The following is a 16,423-nucleotide window of genomic DNA, read 5'->3' on the forward strand; positions in this document are numbered from 1 at the left end:
GTGGGGCACCAATGGAAGGAGAAGCCCTTAGTCCTCCCTAGGATTGATTGATAGTTCAAGGGAATGTCAAAGGACAGTAAGGGGGATTAGAGGAGAAGGGGAGGGGGAGCAGTTAGAGATCTTATGGACAGAAAAGTGGGAAAAGAAATAACATTTGAAATGTAAATATAGAAATAACCAATTAAAATGCAATAAATTTTGTTAAATAATAAAAAGTGAAAGAAATAAAAGAAAAGAGAACTTCTAACTAATCACATCTATGGACTCAGAAATGTAAAGAATCACTGTCAGGGAATAGTCATCAGAGTAATACTAGTCAAAAGACTGAGGTGCTGAAGTCTCAACTAGAAGCACTTCTCTCTCCCAGATGTCAGTGTCAGACACAAACTGCACTATAGGAATCCAAAGCCTGGAGGAGTTCACTCAGAGCTGAGGACACAATACTTGTCTTTCCCTTCTTCCTAAGGAGGTTTTTCTTCTGGACAAAAAGAGTAAAAGCCATGAGCTGTCAGGAAAACAAATGTGCCAAGATGAAAACCTGTCTTTTGGAATAAAGAAAGTAATGATATAAACTCTCTGATTTCCAGGAACCATAACAGGCAGGGAAGTCCAGATGCTTCTGAGAGGCTCCGATCTCCTTATTCCCATATGTGGAAGGCTCAGGTCTAGGCTATCTCTTCAGCGGTTCCACTCAACAACTACGCAGGACTCACTGAGCTTTCCCATGGACCATGTATTTCTACCTTTTTTAATACCAAGACAGAAGGCCAGCTTCCTTCTCCCCATCTCTGATCTCTTCATCCTCTTTGTTCTCCCTCCCAAATGGTTGTTTACTCTGAATTAGAGGCCAATATGCAAATCCTAGAGGTAAGGAAAGAATATTTGAGAGGCAGTTGTTGTCACAACAACACTTGTGACATCATAGAAAAAGAAAAAGCTATTCAGGATACAAGAGATTTTTCATGGAGGGCCTAATGATGATGTCACTGAGAACCGCCATGTCCTACCTGCTGAACAGCTTTCCTTACATTGACCAGACTTGAGGGTGCCATTTCCAGGAGTGTCTCCTGTGACACAGTGGAAACCTTTACATACTATATATCTCTAAAGCTAGAGACCTCTCTTTGCTTCATTAGTACTTACATGTTCAGAATAGACAGTGTTGGTCAGGGGCTTGGCATGGGTAAAAAAGATCTAGGAACATGGGGTGGAGGAGATTCTTCTGGATAATAATTCCACTCCCAGGTCCATTCCTGTGACATAGAGTTAAAGTTCCTGGGTTTTCTCTGTTTCCCAAATTCCAATATTTTCCCTCCAGACGTTTAGTTGAATGAATATTGTATTACATTTTCTTATTGTACTTTCTTTGAAAGGGGAGTTTATATATATTCCTGAATATGTACTCAAAAATTCTGTTTTCCAATTTTATTTTTTGGAATGATATTGGCAATAAAGTGGGCCCAGCTAAAGCGTGAATATAACAGTATTAAATATTGTATACCTACTTCAAATGATAATCTCCCAAATCCTTATTTTATACAAAAATTACCAGCCATCAGTAAAGCAAAGGACAACATGGACCATAGAATGTGGTTCTGAATTTCTTTTAGGCTTCAAAAATTTTGCGTAGAGAGTTTTGTGGGTGTATTTGTGTCTTTATCCCTCCACTGGTGGTCCTTCACGGGTACAGGAGTTTGCCTCTTAATATACCATATCACCAATGTGAGTCACATCATAGGTCACCCCATTGATTCGTGGGGACCTCCCTTATCCAGGTCTCTTTCTCTTCCTGGAGGTTTCTCCTACCTCCTCATCTTTAAAAGTTCAAGATTTCCTTTCCTTCTCCTGACTATCGGGTCATATCTCCTGTCCATTCCCACACAGGATCCATTCTCCTCTTCCTTCCTTCTCCCACCTAGTTCCTTCCCTCAATCTGCCTCCAAGACTATTTTATTCCCCATTCACATGAAAGTCAATCATATGCACTTGGGCCTTTCTTCCTGTTTATCTTCTTTGTATCTATGAGCTTTGTGGAGGACGTCCTGTAGTTTATGGACAATATTACTTATAATTGAGCAATTTCAACAACCCTGCTGGATCATATTTTTATAGTAGTATGTTAACATTGAAAATTATAATTTAGTATGAATGAATGTCAGGAGGAGCAAATTTAAGTAAAAAGAAACTTGAAACAAATCAAATCACAGATTCTACCAGTTGACATTCTTATAATAATAATACTCTACTATCATGAGTAATTATTGTCTCACAGGTGATTTTTTAAATGATACCAAAATTTGGCAGGCAAGTGATGTTTTATCAAATAATTATGGATAATATGACTAAGATCAAATAAGATAAATATATTGTTTTCATTTTGATATCACTTGCTGGCATTTTTCCTCACACATGATATATATATATAATATATCATTAAACATTATGGTATTAGTTTTAAATTTTAATATTTATTTTAACCTAACCTATAAAGTAACAGGCTGCCTTATGTTATTTTTGTAGACATTCAACCTCATCCTCGCTTCCTCAGTTCTTTGTTCCCTCCTGCCCTATGACCCTCACCACTTATACTAGTCTCTCTTCATTATTCTTACTTCTACATTCATATCCCACATGTTCAATATCTTCCATACCACACTCTTTAAAACCCTACTCTCTAATCTCTGTGACCTATACCCGCTAAATAAACTCAAACCACCCACAGCTTCACATAAATACAAGTATATGAAAAGGAGATTCTTTGATCTATATGAGAAAGAACACATGGTATTTGCCTTTCTGAGTCTTTGTTACTTACTCGGTATATTTTCTAGTTACATCTATTTTCCTGAAACCATCATAGTTTAGTTTTCCTGGGCTGAATGAAATACCATTGTGTATATTGTCACATTCTTATGTATCTACGTATCAATGAGCATTCCTTACTATTCTCAATAAAACAGCAATAGATTTCTTTGTGAAAATGATGAGAAACCGAAGATAGAGAAGTCAAGATTAATTACTGACAAACTAAGAAAAAATTTCCAAAGATAAAAATTTGTGGCTATGTTAACTAGATCAGTGTATTTTAACATTAATAAAGGATGTGGTATTTATAATGTTTTAATAGTAATTAAAATTGTAGAATATTCAATACTTTAGAGAATGCTTATAAAATTGTCCATCACTAAGTGATATTTGCACTAAATATTTAATCTTTTTATAAAATATTTTGGTTATATATACATATATATATTCAAAATAAAGAATATTAAGAAGTTACTGTCATAAAATTCAATAACAACACCAAAGACCGGTTATATGAATTAACAACGGACTAGAAGTTATTGAAAACCTCTCCAGTCAAATTAAGAGACTTAGAAAAAAAGATAGCATTTTAATAGAAGTGCACATGTCAAACAAGATACAATAAAATCCCGAAACTCTACTAAGATGGTTACTATGCATTCCTATGTGCTAAGGTTTCATCAACATGGTATATAAAGAGAAGGTATATATCAGAAAAATATATTCATGTTTAACATACTAAATTTCTTCATAAAACCCAAGCAGACACGTCTCTTTTTTGTTACTTAAAAAGTATGTACAAAGCACGGATTTTGATTATAACACTAATATTTCAAAACTATCATTAAATATGCAAAGATCTTAAAAGAAAACCCAGAGTTTTCAGAGCAACCATTCGAACTTAAGAAGGAAAAGAAAACATTTTAAGTACATAGATGTGCGTAATGAAGTGCCCAGCTAACCAGTAACAGACGGGTCAAATTTATTGTTCTATGTATTCCATAGAATAGTCTCTCCCATTTCATTGTTCCTTAGCATACGTTATTGCTTATCTTTCTCTGTTTCTTATCTTCTGAGAGCAGATGGTATTGGCCTGAAATCCACCATTCTTCATTCACAATGTAAAAACCCTTTAGCTAATCACAGAAAAGCCTTTAAAGTGTATTTACATAGGTTTATTTAATACAAATTCAGCTTATAGTTTAAGGGGAATAGTGATGGAAAATATCTTTTCATACATACTGTTGAGGAAAACTTGTTGTAATTTCCAAACCCAATGAGCCCATAAAGAAAACACACAATCTGGTTATTATAATTATAATCTATAAACGTGTATTGGGTAGATCTGAAGTTATCATAACTTATTCCCCAACCATAAAACCCCCTGCTACATGTGCTTTCTCCAGGCCATATGGATTGTTTCCATCATTCCTTCCTCCTCTTTTTCTTCAGTCCTCTCCCTTCCCCTCTTACCCTCTTCTGACTCTCTACCTAACCCCACCGTCAAACCTCTAGTACCATCTTTCCCCTCTGGCTCTCAGTAATAGGCTCTACCATTTACTGACCAGTTAAAATGGGAAGAAGGTTCATATATGATCACCTGAGTCCATGATGGAGGGCTAGTAGGGGGGAACATCCTTTGAGGAAGCAGATAAATATCAGGTTACAAATTGCATTTGCTGGGAGAAGAGCAAATCTGTATAATGCTTTGCATATCTATCCAGTGGATTCTGAGAAAATGTGGAATATTCTTTCTAAAGACCCAGCTATACTACACCTGATCTTATATCTGAAAAGACCTGCCATACCGCAAGGACATGTACTCCATCATGTTCCTAGTGGATTTCTTCATAATTAACAGGAAATAGAAATAACGCAGATGCCCGTCAACCAAACAATGGCTACAGACAATGTGGTTCATTTACACAATGGAATACTACACAGCTATGAAAAATAAGGACATTGTGAAGATGCGGTCAAGTATATGGAATGAGAAAGTATTGTCCTGAATGAGGTAACTGAGACCCAAAATAACATGTACACATTCACTTAAAAGAGGGTATTAGCCATAAAGTACAGAATTCACACACTACGATCTACAGAACCAAAGAGGATAAACATGAAGAAAGACCCAAGAAAAATCCTTGAATTTCACCCAGAAGGAGGAATAAACTAATGAGAGGAGGCAGATGGAAGGAAAGGATTGGGTGGCTGAGGGGATGGGACAGGAAATGGGGTTTGAGAATCATTTCTTGGGAGAGACGATCAAGAGGGACAGAGGGCAGGAGAATAGATTGAATCAGTGACTGTCCAGGGTGGGCGCTATCTCTATGATTATCCTGCAATCTGGGACGGGTGATGCTGCCCTGGCGTCCATGAAGGTGACTTTAGCTGAGACTCGGTGCAGTGGGGATATGGAGACCGAAATGGTCACTTTCTGTATCCACGGAGGACCCCAGGTTGAAGAATGACACAAAACCACCCCCAAAATTTTGACCCAGATATTGCCTTTTCTATAAGAGACACAGGGACAGAGATGGGAGAGGAAATGAGAGAATGTTGACAGGATACGTGACCGGATGTGAGACTTATCCTATGGGCAGACGGCAAACCCTGACATTATTAATGGTCCTTCTTGTGTTTGCAGACGGGAGGGTAGCGTTATTATCCTCTGCAGGCTCCACCGAGCAGCCGACTGACACAGAAGCATAGACACACGGACAAATATCGGATGGAACTCAGTGTGTCTCACTGAGGAGCTGAGGGAAGGGTGGAGAGAGGCAGAGGAGCACAATGGTCTTCACGTGGGGTCACTAACCCGTCGCCTGTCTGTGGATCCTGTTCTCCTACCCGGCTGCGTTTTCAGGACCTGGTGGGAGACGATGAATCTCGTCCTGCAGAGACTTGATGTGCCAGGGGAGAGTGTGCACCCAGAGGGGTCCTCCACTCTCTCAGAGAAGAAGGGGAGAGGAGAGGAGGAGGGACTGTAAATGGTGGGAGCCTGGAGGGGTGTGGTGACAGGGCCGCATTCAGAGTGTTACCTGGTGAATAGATACAACCATTCTAGCAAGGGGCGCAGGCATGACATCACGGGGAATGTGATGTGACATCATGGGTGTGGGGCATGACATTGAGGGGGTGGGGCATGACATCGTGGAGGTGGGGCATGACATCATGGGTGTGGGGCATGGCATCATGGGAGTGGGGCATGACATCATTGGTGTAGGGCATGCATCTTGGGGGTGGGGCATGACATCATGGGAGTGGGGCATGACATCATGTGGGTGGGGAATGACATCATGGATGTGGGGCATGACATCATGGGAGTGGGGCATGACATCATGTGGGTGGGGAATGACATCATGGGTGTGGGGCATGGCATCATGGGAGTGGGGCATGACATCATGTGGGTGGGGAATGACATCATGGGTGTGGGACATGACATCATGGGGTTGAGGAATGATATCATAGGGATGGGGGCATGGTATCATGAAGCTTCATGGAAAATGGTTAGAACTAGAAAAAAAAATCAGCCCGAGAGGGAACTGAGACCTAGAGACGCAAACGTGGCGGCGTTTAATTATGGATGGTATCGGCCGTGAGATAAATCTTATTCTATCTACGATCCACACATGCAGAGAGGACACAGGAAAGGAGAAGGCCCGTGAGGGGGAAAGCATCGACCTCTCTGAAAGGAAAACTGGAACAGATTCTGTGGGTGAGTGAGGGCGACTGAGGACAGGAGCAGAGGGTCGGAGGGGACGATGGAGGGAGAGCACGGTGCAGAGAGAACCGGCCAGAATTAGGGAACACACGGGTTAATGCAGACACTCGATTGACGCGCTGGTTAGTTCATGGTGTCTAGAGGGCAAACTCCGGAGGATTTAATCTGACAGAGAACGCAGAGTTCGAACCTTCAATCCTTTGAAATCGAGCAAGCAGGACCTCAGGGTGGGGATGGGGCACATTCAGTGGAGTCGGTGTCTGGGAGGTCACATGGAGATCCCTGAACAGCAGACCGAGGCTGGGACAGAGATTGTAAAGATATAGCAAATGAGACCTTCCTGGTACCTTAAGCCTCCATCGATGTAAATGCACCCGAAAACCCCTTCCCCCTCTCCAAGGTTTGTGTAGCCCTTGTTCACCCTGAGTAAAATGTATGCACACAGCGCGTCACTGAACACCTTCTAACAGAGCTGTGACACGGAAATCCTTGGAGCAAATACAAAACTCACTTGCAGACAGAACAAGATTCTGTTGACCGACTAGTTCCTGAGTCCATTTCATCCTCTTGCACCTGGACACTCTAGGAAGCAGACATCAGACATGCGTGTGTGTGTGTGTGTGTGTGTGTGTGTGTGTGTGTGTGTGTGTCTGTGTGTCTGTGAGTCTATTTGTGTGTCTGTGTGTGTGTGTCTGTGTGTGTATTTTTATATGTGTGAGTTTTTGTGTGTGTGTCTGTGTGTCTCTCTGTGTGTATGTGTGTGTGTATATGTGTGTATGTGTGTCTGTGTGTCTGTGTCTCTGTGTGTGTATTTTTAAGTGTGTGAATATTTGTATGTGTGAGTGTCTGTGTGTGTGTCTCTGCGTGTGTGTCTGTCTGTATGTGTCTGTGTGTGTGTCTTTTTGTATGTGTTTGTGTGCATGTGTGTGTGCGTGTGTGTGTGTGTTGTGTGTGTGTTAATCTTGCACAAGCTAACCATCCTCACACACAGACTGTCTGGATTGCTTTTCTTTTGGAAGGTTGGCGAATCTTTCTCTTGTCCTAAGAAAAGACCACCCTGGTTCTCACCTCTCTCTGTGAAGTCATGACAGGTTGAGTGATTGTCATGTGTGAGGAGTCTGTCCTATTGAAAATTGCTTTCATGGATACAATAACCCTTGAAAAACACATCTCAACATTTACTTTCCTTAGTCCGTGATCCCTTGACGGGATTATTCCATTATTATTATTATTATTATTATTATTATTATTACTATCATCATCATCATTATATATTATTATTATTATTATTCCAGGATTATTCCATTATATTATTGTTTGTGCTGTTACCAGTGTGCTAATGTTCACTGATGGCAGGAAGATTTTTGTTCACGTAGGTCCCATTGGACGGCCATGATTTGGTTCTTGAAACGGAAATTTTTATTTACATGTTCCCAAGAGCAAATACATGCAAGTACAGAAAGTTCCTTGGTCTTCTACACGACATTGACAACCTCACGTAGTCCTCTGATCTATTTGAAAAACAGAATTTAGACGAGCAATGAAAAGGTTGGTGACCAAAGACCCAAGTTAGGGAGAAATAAGACAGTTTTTCACAATGTTTCAGGCTTTGGGGATTGGTAGACATTACATCACCGTCTTTTCATTCATAGCAGGAAAAGTCAAAATTATTAAATAATAGTAGGCAGAAAATTTTAACAACATATGTGTGCTGACTAATTTAAATTCCCGTATTTCATCTCTAAAACATTATATATTCTCTTTCAGGTTCTTCTTGAAATTCTTTGAAGACGTGAAAATCGGTATGTGATTATCTGTTCACATTCATAAAGCATGGCTGTCGCTCTAGTGATGGACAGATGACACGACTGTCAAGAGACAGACTGACTTTCTTGCCAAAGGAATAAATCTTCATATTCATGGAGGCAGTTTTGGTCTTAGGAGCAGAAGTTTAAAATCCCCTGAGAATGCTTCCTACAGCTACCGTTTCCTATATGAGGTAATAGCGTAGGATGTGCATTTGTTCTTTGCATTTTGTTTCAAGGTCTACAGGAAAGTTTTGACTGTGTGTACTATTTGGAGATGTTGTCTTTCTTCTTTTCTATAGATGGATTCTGGGTTGTAGACTCTCAGGCATTTTCTGATCCATCCCTCACAGTAAGGGCTGCAAGTGAGATGAGTCTTCATCAGGAATAAAGGGAAGAAGACAGATAAGGTAATAGATGACTCCCTGATGTATTTATCCCTGTGAATCTGAGGTGACTGTTGTCATCAACCTGTATATAAACTTTAACTTTACAACAAAGTACACTCACATGAGTTTAAACCTTTGAACTTTTCATTGTTTAAATATTTGCAATAAAGAGAGCTTTCAAAGTAATAAAATTGTGTGATGTGTCTAACTCATTTAATAGATTCTCTTGTATAACTTAATAGAATATATAAATGGTTTTCCTTCATATTGAATGTAATGAAGACAGTGTCTCTTCTAACAATATATGTAGTAATTCTGGCCTCTATAAAATTTAATATGTGCATATCTTGCCTAAACATCCACCACAATTACTTATGGGATACTTCCTATACTTACTTAGTGTTTTTTCCTAAATATTGACTTTAAAATGCAGTTAGCAGAATAGATATTGAGGGAGATCGAGGGAGGGAGGAAACTGAATGGGAGGGAAGGTAGAGAAGGGAGTGGGTAGGAGGAATTAGGTAGAGTGGGTTTGGAGGAATTAGGTAGAGTGAAAGCAGGGAAAAGGGAATGGAAATCCCAAGTGTGGGGTGCACATTTCTAGAAAGTGCCAGAGACCTGGGAAAGGAGATTCTCCAGGGTGTCTATTGGGGTGACTCTAGCAGTGGGGATACAGATCCTTTATTGGCCACTTCTGTAGCCAGGCATGACTCCCAGTGATGTGACAAGGACAAAACCCACCCACAAAACCTTCAATCCAAAGTGAACACAGACTACAAGACCTTCAGAGACAGAGATATATAGAGCAGACATGGAAGGATCGTCCAACCAATGGTTAGCGCAGATGGAGACCTACCCCGAGGGCAATCATTGATCCCTGACACTATTAAAGTGTACACAGCCTACAAGACCTTCAGAGACAAAGATAGATAGAGCAGACATGGAAGGAACGTCCAACCAATGGTTAGTGCAGATGGAGACCTACCCCGAGGTAAACACCAATCTCTGACACTATTAAAGATTCTCTATCGTGCTTGCAGACAGAATCGTAGCATAACTGTCCTCTGTGTGACTCCACCCAACAGCTGAGAGAAACAAGTGTAAATACTCACCCCAAAACATTAGCTGGAGCTTGGGGAGTCTTAAAAAAATAAACAAAAACAGGTGAAGAATTGAGGCCCAGATGGTATGAGGGACTCCACAGGAAGACCAATAGAGTCAACTCACAGCAACTCTTGGCGTATGTCAAAGAGTGAACCACCAACCAGAGAGTGAACATGGACTGCACCTGAGCCCCCAGGACATAGATAGGAAATGTGTAGCTTTGTCTTTTTACGGGTTCCCCCGACAATGAGTGTTGGCCTATCCTGAAGATGGAGACTGATATTGGGATGAAAAGTGAGTAAAAAAATAAATGAATTTCAAAGACACAGATGCCCCATCTATAGACTACATGTTTTGGGAAAGCCCAATTCTAGTTGTTCGATACCCACATGAAGACAAAGCCTGTGGAGTGCCTATGCCCTTAGAGGCCATAATCCCTTTCATTCTTTTCTTCCATCAGAGTCCCCAAGCTCCACCCGTGGTTTGGATAGTGGGTTTCTGCTTCTGTCTGAGTGAGCAGCTTAGTGGAGTCTCTCAGAGGGAAGCCATGATAGACTCCTGTCTGCAAGCATAACAGAGCGTCATTAATAGTGTCAGGGATCGGTGCTCATCCATGGGGTGGGTCTCAATCTGCACTAACCATTGGTTGACCATTCCTCACTCTCTGCTCTATGCACGGCCCCTGCATGTCCTGTGGTCAGAATAAATTTTGGGTCTAAAGTTGGTGTCTCTATCTCTCCATTTGGCTTGCTCTCTGGCTCCAGGAGATGGCTTCTTCAGGTCCATATCACTGAGGCTGTGAGTCTCAGCTAATCAAACACCCATGATTCATGGGCATCTCTTACCCCAGCTCTCTGCCTCTTTCTGGATGTGACCACTACCTCCCCACCCCTATCCATCTAGACTGCTGTGTCTGGCCTCAGTAGCAGAGGGTGTGATCACAGAGACTGGATATGCAAGGTGAGGAGATACCTGTGTGGTCCCCTCCTGCTCAGAGAAGAAAGGGCTGGGGGAAGGATTGTGAGAGGGGTGAACTGGAGGGGGGCAGTGTGCAGCATGGAAAGTGCATAAATAAACAAATAACTATGGAAATAACTAAGTCTACTTGAAGGTAAGAAGCAGGTGTGTGTGTGTGTGTGTGTGTGTAACTAAGTGAATTTGAAGGTAAGAAGCAGGTGTGTGTGTGTGTGTAAGTAAACTTGAAGGTAAGAGCAGTTATGCATGTGTCTGTGTGTATGTATGTGTGTGTATATATATGTATATTTATATAAATATATATATTTGTATTTGTATATATATATATATATATATGTATATATATATGAAGGTAAGAAGCAGGTGGGTGTGTGTTTAATATTAAATTATCACATTTGAGAAAACAGTGGTCTATGCAGAAGACAGGACAGCTTAGGCACTATACTTACAAAAAAATGGCATTTGCGGAAGATGAAGAAATGATTCGGTGATTAATAGCACTATCTGTTCTCACAGAGGACCTGGGGCCGATCCCTAGCTCCTGAGTGACAGCTCACAAGTGGCTGTAATTTCAGCATCAAGGAATCTCACACCCTCTTCAACCTCCTGGACACTAGGCATGGATGTGCTGCACACGTGAACAAGGAGGTAAAACTCTTACATATGTACAACAAAAAGTATAAAAACAGAAGAACAGTTCCTGGTTGACATAATTTGATTTTCGTGAATATTCATAGTGATGATCACAGTCAAATAAAGACTTCATTGATCTATAATGCAATCAAAGCCACTAAACGTTAATGATCACATGAGTCACTAAAAATCCATTATTTAAAAAAATGCAATAAAAATTGCTGTAATGAAGTTAAAATTTTATTAATATACAAATTAGTAAACATTGATATTCTCACATAGAGCTGGAAATAATACTTTCCACATATTTGTTTGGCTTTTATAAATCTTGCAGTTTGTGGTTAGTTTGTTGTTGATTTTTGTAGGAGTTCATTTCCAGGTATTAGCCCATAAACTTTATAAACTCATGCAGAATACACTACAGGAAGGTAGGCCCTCCTGTGTTGAATCCAGGAAGGTTGCCATCTGTTTTCCTTCTTGTCTGATCAATTTTCTCTACGTACATTTCAAGGATAATTTTGTTCTTGGATTCTTCCAGTTTTGTCAAGCTGAGAGCTAATAGCTGATAACTGGAGAATATTTAGTTTTTGAAGATCATTTTTGAAGCTATTTCCTGATGTCTGCACTATCAGTGTTGTAGATTTTCAAATGCATGGCCAAATGAACAGCTATTATCAATTATAGCTACTATTATGCCTTATAAATTTTGACTTTTTTAAAGAAGAAGTCAGAAAGGGATGGTGTTTGGGGTAAGGGACTCTGTGGGGGAACACAGGAAGGAGGGCAGATTTTGAGACTTAAATAAATTAATAAAATAAGTAAATACAAAAAATAAAGCAGAGGGAAGGGGCGGCACAGGTCTTCCTGGTTGCTGCCGCTGCAGAGAGCCCGTGGGCAGCACCCCACGAGCGAACCTGAGCCTCGGGACCACAGGTAAGACCAAATTTTCTGCTGCAAGAAAGCTGCCTGGTGAGCTTGGGACACACAGAAGCAGAATTTCTCTAGGACCGGGCACGTTCTGTGTTTACCGGAAGTCCCACACCCGCGGATCCCGGCCCGCAGCAGCTCTCTGCTCCCAGACCCGGTGAGAGAGAGACCCAACCGCCTGGTCAGGTGGGCACTCCTGAGGCTGCAGAGCGGAAGAGACCACCAACTCTGCTCACCCCTGCCCACATCCCTGGCCCAAGAGGAAACTGTATAAGGCCTCTGGGCTCCCGTGGGGGAGGGCCCAGGAGCGGCAGGACCCCTGCCTGAGACAGCGCCGGAACCTGAAAGAAACAGACCGGATAAACAGTTCTCTGCACCCAAATCCCTTGGGAGGGAGAGCTAAACCTTCAGAGAGGCAGACAAGCCTGGGAAACCAGAAGAGACTGCTCCCTGCACACACATCTCGGACGCCAGAAGAAAAAGCCAAAGACCATCTGGAACCCTGGTACACTGAAGCTCCTGGAAGGGGCGGCACAGGTCTTCCTGGTTGCTGCCGCTGCAGAGAGCCCGAGGGCAGCACCCCACGAGCGAACTTGAGCCTCAGGACCACAGGTAAGACCAAATTTTCTGCTGCAAGAAAGCTGCCTGGTGAACTCAAGACACAGGCCCACAGGAACAGCTGAAGACTTGTAGAGAGGAAAAACTACACGCCCGAAAGTAGAACACTCTGTCCCCATAACTGACTGAAAGAGAGGAAAACGGGTCTACAGCACTCCTGACACACAGGCTTATAGGACAGTCTAGCCACTGTCAGAAATAGCAGAACAAAGTAACACTAGAGATAATCTGATGGCGAGAGGCAAGCGCAGGAACCCAAGCAACAGAAACCAAGACTACACGGCACCATCGGAGCCCAATTCTCCCATCAAAACAAACATGGAATATCCAAACACACCAGAAAAGCAAGATCTATTTTCAAAATCATATTTGATCATGATGCTGGAGGACTTCAAGAAAGAAATGAAGAACTCCCTTAGAGAACAAGTAGAAGCCTACAGAGAGGAATCGCAAAAATGCCTGAAAGAATCGCAAAAATCCCTGAAAGAATTCCAGGAAAACATAAATAAACAAGTAGAAGCCCATAGAGAGGAGACACAAATATCCCTGAAAGAATTCCAGGAAAACACAATCAAGCAGTTGAAGGAATTAAAAATGGAAATAGAAGCAATCAAGAAAGAACACATGGAAACAACCCTGGATATAGAAAACCAAAAGAAGAGACAAGGAGCTGTAGATACAAGCTTCACCAACAGAATACAAGAGATGGGAGAGAAAATCTCAGGAGCAGAAGATTCCATAGAAATCATTGACTCAACTGTCAAAGATAATGTAAAGCGGAAAAAGCTACTGGTCCAAAACATACAGGAAATCCAGGACTCAATGAGAAGATCAAACCTAAGGATAATAGGTATAGAAGAGAGTGAAGACTCCCAGCTCAAAGGACCAGTAAATATCTTCAACAAAATCATAGAAAACTTCCCTAACCTAAAAAAAGAGATACCCATAGACATACAAGAAGCCTACAGAACTCCAAATAGATTGGACCAGAAAAAAAACACCTCCCGTCACATAATTGTCAAAACACCAAACGCACAAAATAAAGAAAGAATATTAAAAGCAGTAAGGGAAAAAGGTCAAGTAACATATAAAGGGAGACCTATCAGAATCACACCAGACTTCTTGCCAGAAACTATGAAGGCCAGAAGATCCTGGACTGATGTCATACAGACCCTAAGAGAACACAAATGCCAGCCCAGGTTACTGTATCCAGCAAAACTCTCAATTAACATTGATGGAGAAACCAAGATATTCCATGACAAAACCAAATTTACACAATATCTTTCTACAAATCCAGCACTACAAATGATAATAAATGGTAAAGCCCAACATAAGGAGGCAAGCTATACCCTAGAAGAAGCAAGAAACTAATCGTCTTGGCAACAAAACAAAGAGAATGAAAGCACACAAACATAACCTCACAAAAAATATGAATATAAAGGGAAGCAATAATCACTATTCCTTAATATCTCTCAATATCAATGGCCTCAACTCCCCAATAAAAAGACATAGATTAACAAACTGGATACGCAACGAGGACCCTGCATTCTGCTGCCTACAGGAAACACACCTCAGAGACAAAGACAGACACTACCTCAGAGTGAAAGGCTGGAAAACAACTTTCCAAGCAAATGGTCAGCAAAGCAAGCTGGAGTAGCCATTCTAATATCAAATAAAATCAATTTCCAACTAAAAGTCATAAAAAAGATAAGGAAGGACACTTCATATTCATCAAAGAAAAATCCACCAAGATGAACTCTCAATCCTAAATATCTATGCCCCAAATAAAAGGGCACCTACATACGTAAAAGAAACCTTACTAAAGCTGAAAACACACATTGCACCTCACACAATAATAGTGGGAGATTTCAACACACCACTCTCATCAATGGACAGATCATGGAAACAGAAATTAAACAGTGATGTCGACAGACTAAGAGAAGTCATGAGCCAAATGGACTTAACGGATATTTATAGAACATTCTATCCTAAAGCAAAAGGATATACCTTCTTCTCAGCTCCGCATGGTACTTTCTCCAAAATTGACCATATAATTGGTCAAAAAACGGGCCTCAACAGGTACAGAAAGATAGAAATAATCCCATGCGTGCTATCGGACCACCACGGCCTAAAACTGGTCTTCAATAACAACAAGGGAAGAATGCCCACATATACGTGGAAATTGAACAATGCTCTACTCAATGATAACCTGGTCAAGGAAGAAATAAAGAAAGAAATTAAAAACTTTTTAGAATTTAATGAAAATGAAGATACAACATACCCAAACTTATGGGACACAATGAAAGCTGTGCTAAGAGGAAAACTCATAGCGCTGAGTGCCTGCAGAAAGAAACAGGAAAGAGCATATGTCAGCAGCTTGACAGCACACCTAAAACCTCTAGAACAAAAAGAAGCAAATACACTCAGGAGGAGTAGAAGGGAGGAAATAATCAAACTCAGAGCTGAAATCAATCAAGTAGAAACAAAAAGGACCATAGAAAGAATCAACAGAACCAAAAGTTGGTTCTTTGAGAAAATCAACAAGATAGATAAACCCTTAGCCAGACTAATGAGAGGACACAGAGAGTGCGTCCAAATTAACAAAATCAGAAATGAAAAGGGAGACATAACTACAGATTCAGAGGAAATTCAAAAAATCATCAGATGTTACTATAAAAACCTATATTCAACAAAATTTGAAAATCTTCAGGAAATGGACAATTTCCTAGACAGATACCAGGTATCGAAGTTAAATCAGGAACAGATAAACCAGTTAAACAACCCCATAAATCCTAAGGAAATAGAAGCAGTCATTAAAGGTCTCCCAACCAAAAAGAGCCCAGGTCCAGACGGGTTTAGTGCAGAATTCTATCAAACCTTCATAGAAGACCTCATACCGATATTATCCAAACTATTCCACAAAATTGAAACAGATGGAGCACTACCGAATTCCTTCTATGAAGCCACAATTACTCTTATACCTAAACCACACAAAGACACAACAAAGAAAGAGAACTTCAGACCAATTTCCCTTATGAATATCGACGCAAAAATACTCAATAAAATTCTGGCAAACGGAATTCAAGAGCATATCAAAACAATCATCCACCATGATCAAATAGGCTTCATCCCAGGCATGCAGGGATGGTCTAATATACCGAAAACCATCAACGTGATCCATTATATAAACAAACTGAAAGAACAAAACCACATGATCATTTCATTAGATGCTGAGAAAGCATTTGACAAAATTCAACACCCCTTCATGATAAAAGTCCTGGAAAGAATAGGAATTCAAGGCCCATACCTAAACATAGTAAAAGCCATATACAGCAAACCAGTTGCTAACATTAAACTAAATGGAGAGAAATTTGAAGCAATCCCACTAAAATCAGGGACTAGACAAGGCTGCCCACTCTCTCCCTACTTATTCAATATAGTTC

This window comes from Rattus norvegicus (genome assembly GCF_036323735.1).
Source record: "Rattus norvegicus strain BN/NHsdMcwi chromosome 3 unlocalized genomic scaffold, GRCr8 chr3_unlocalized_1, whole genome shotgun sequence".
NCBI lineage: Eukaryota > Metazoa > Chordata > Mammalia > Rodentia > Muridae > Rattus > Rattus norvegicus.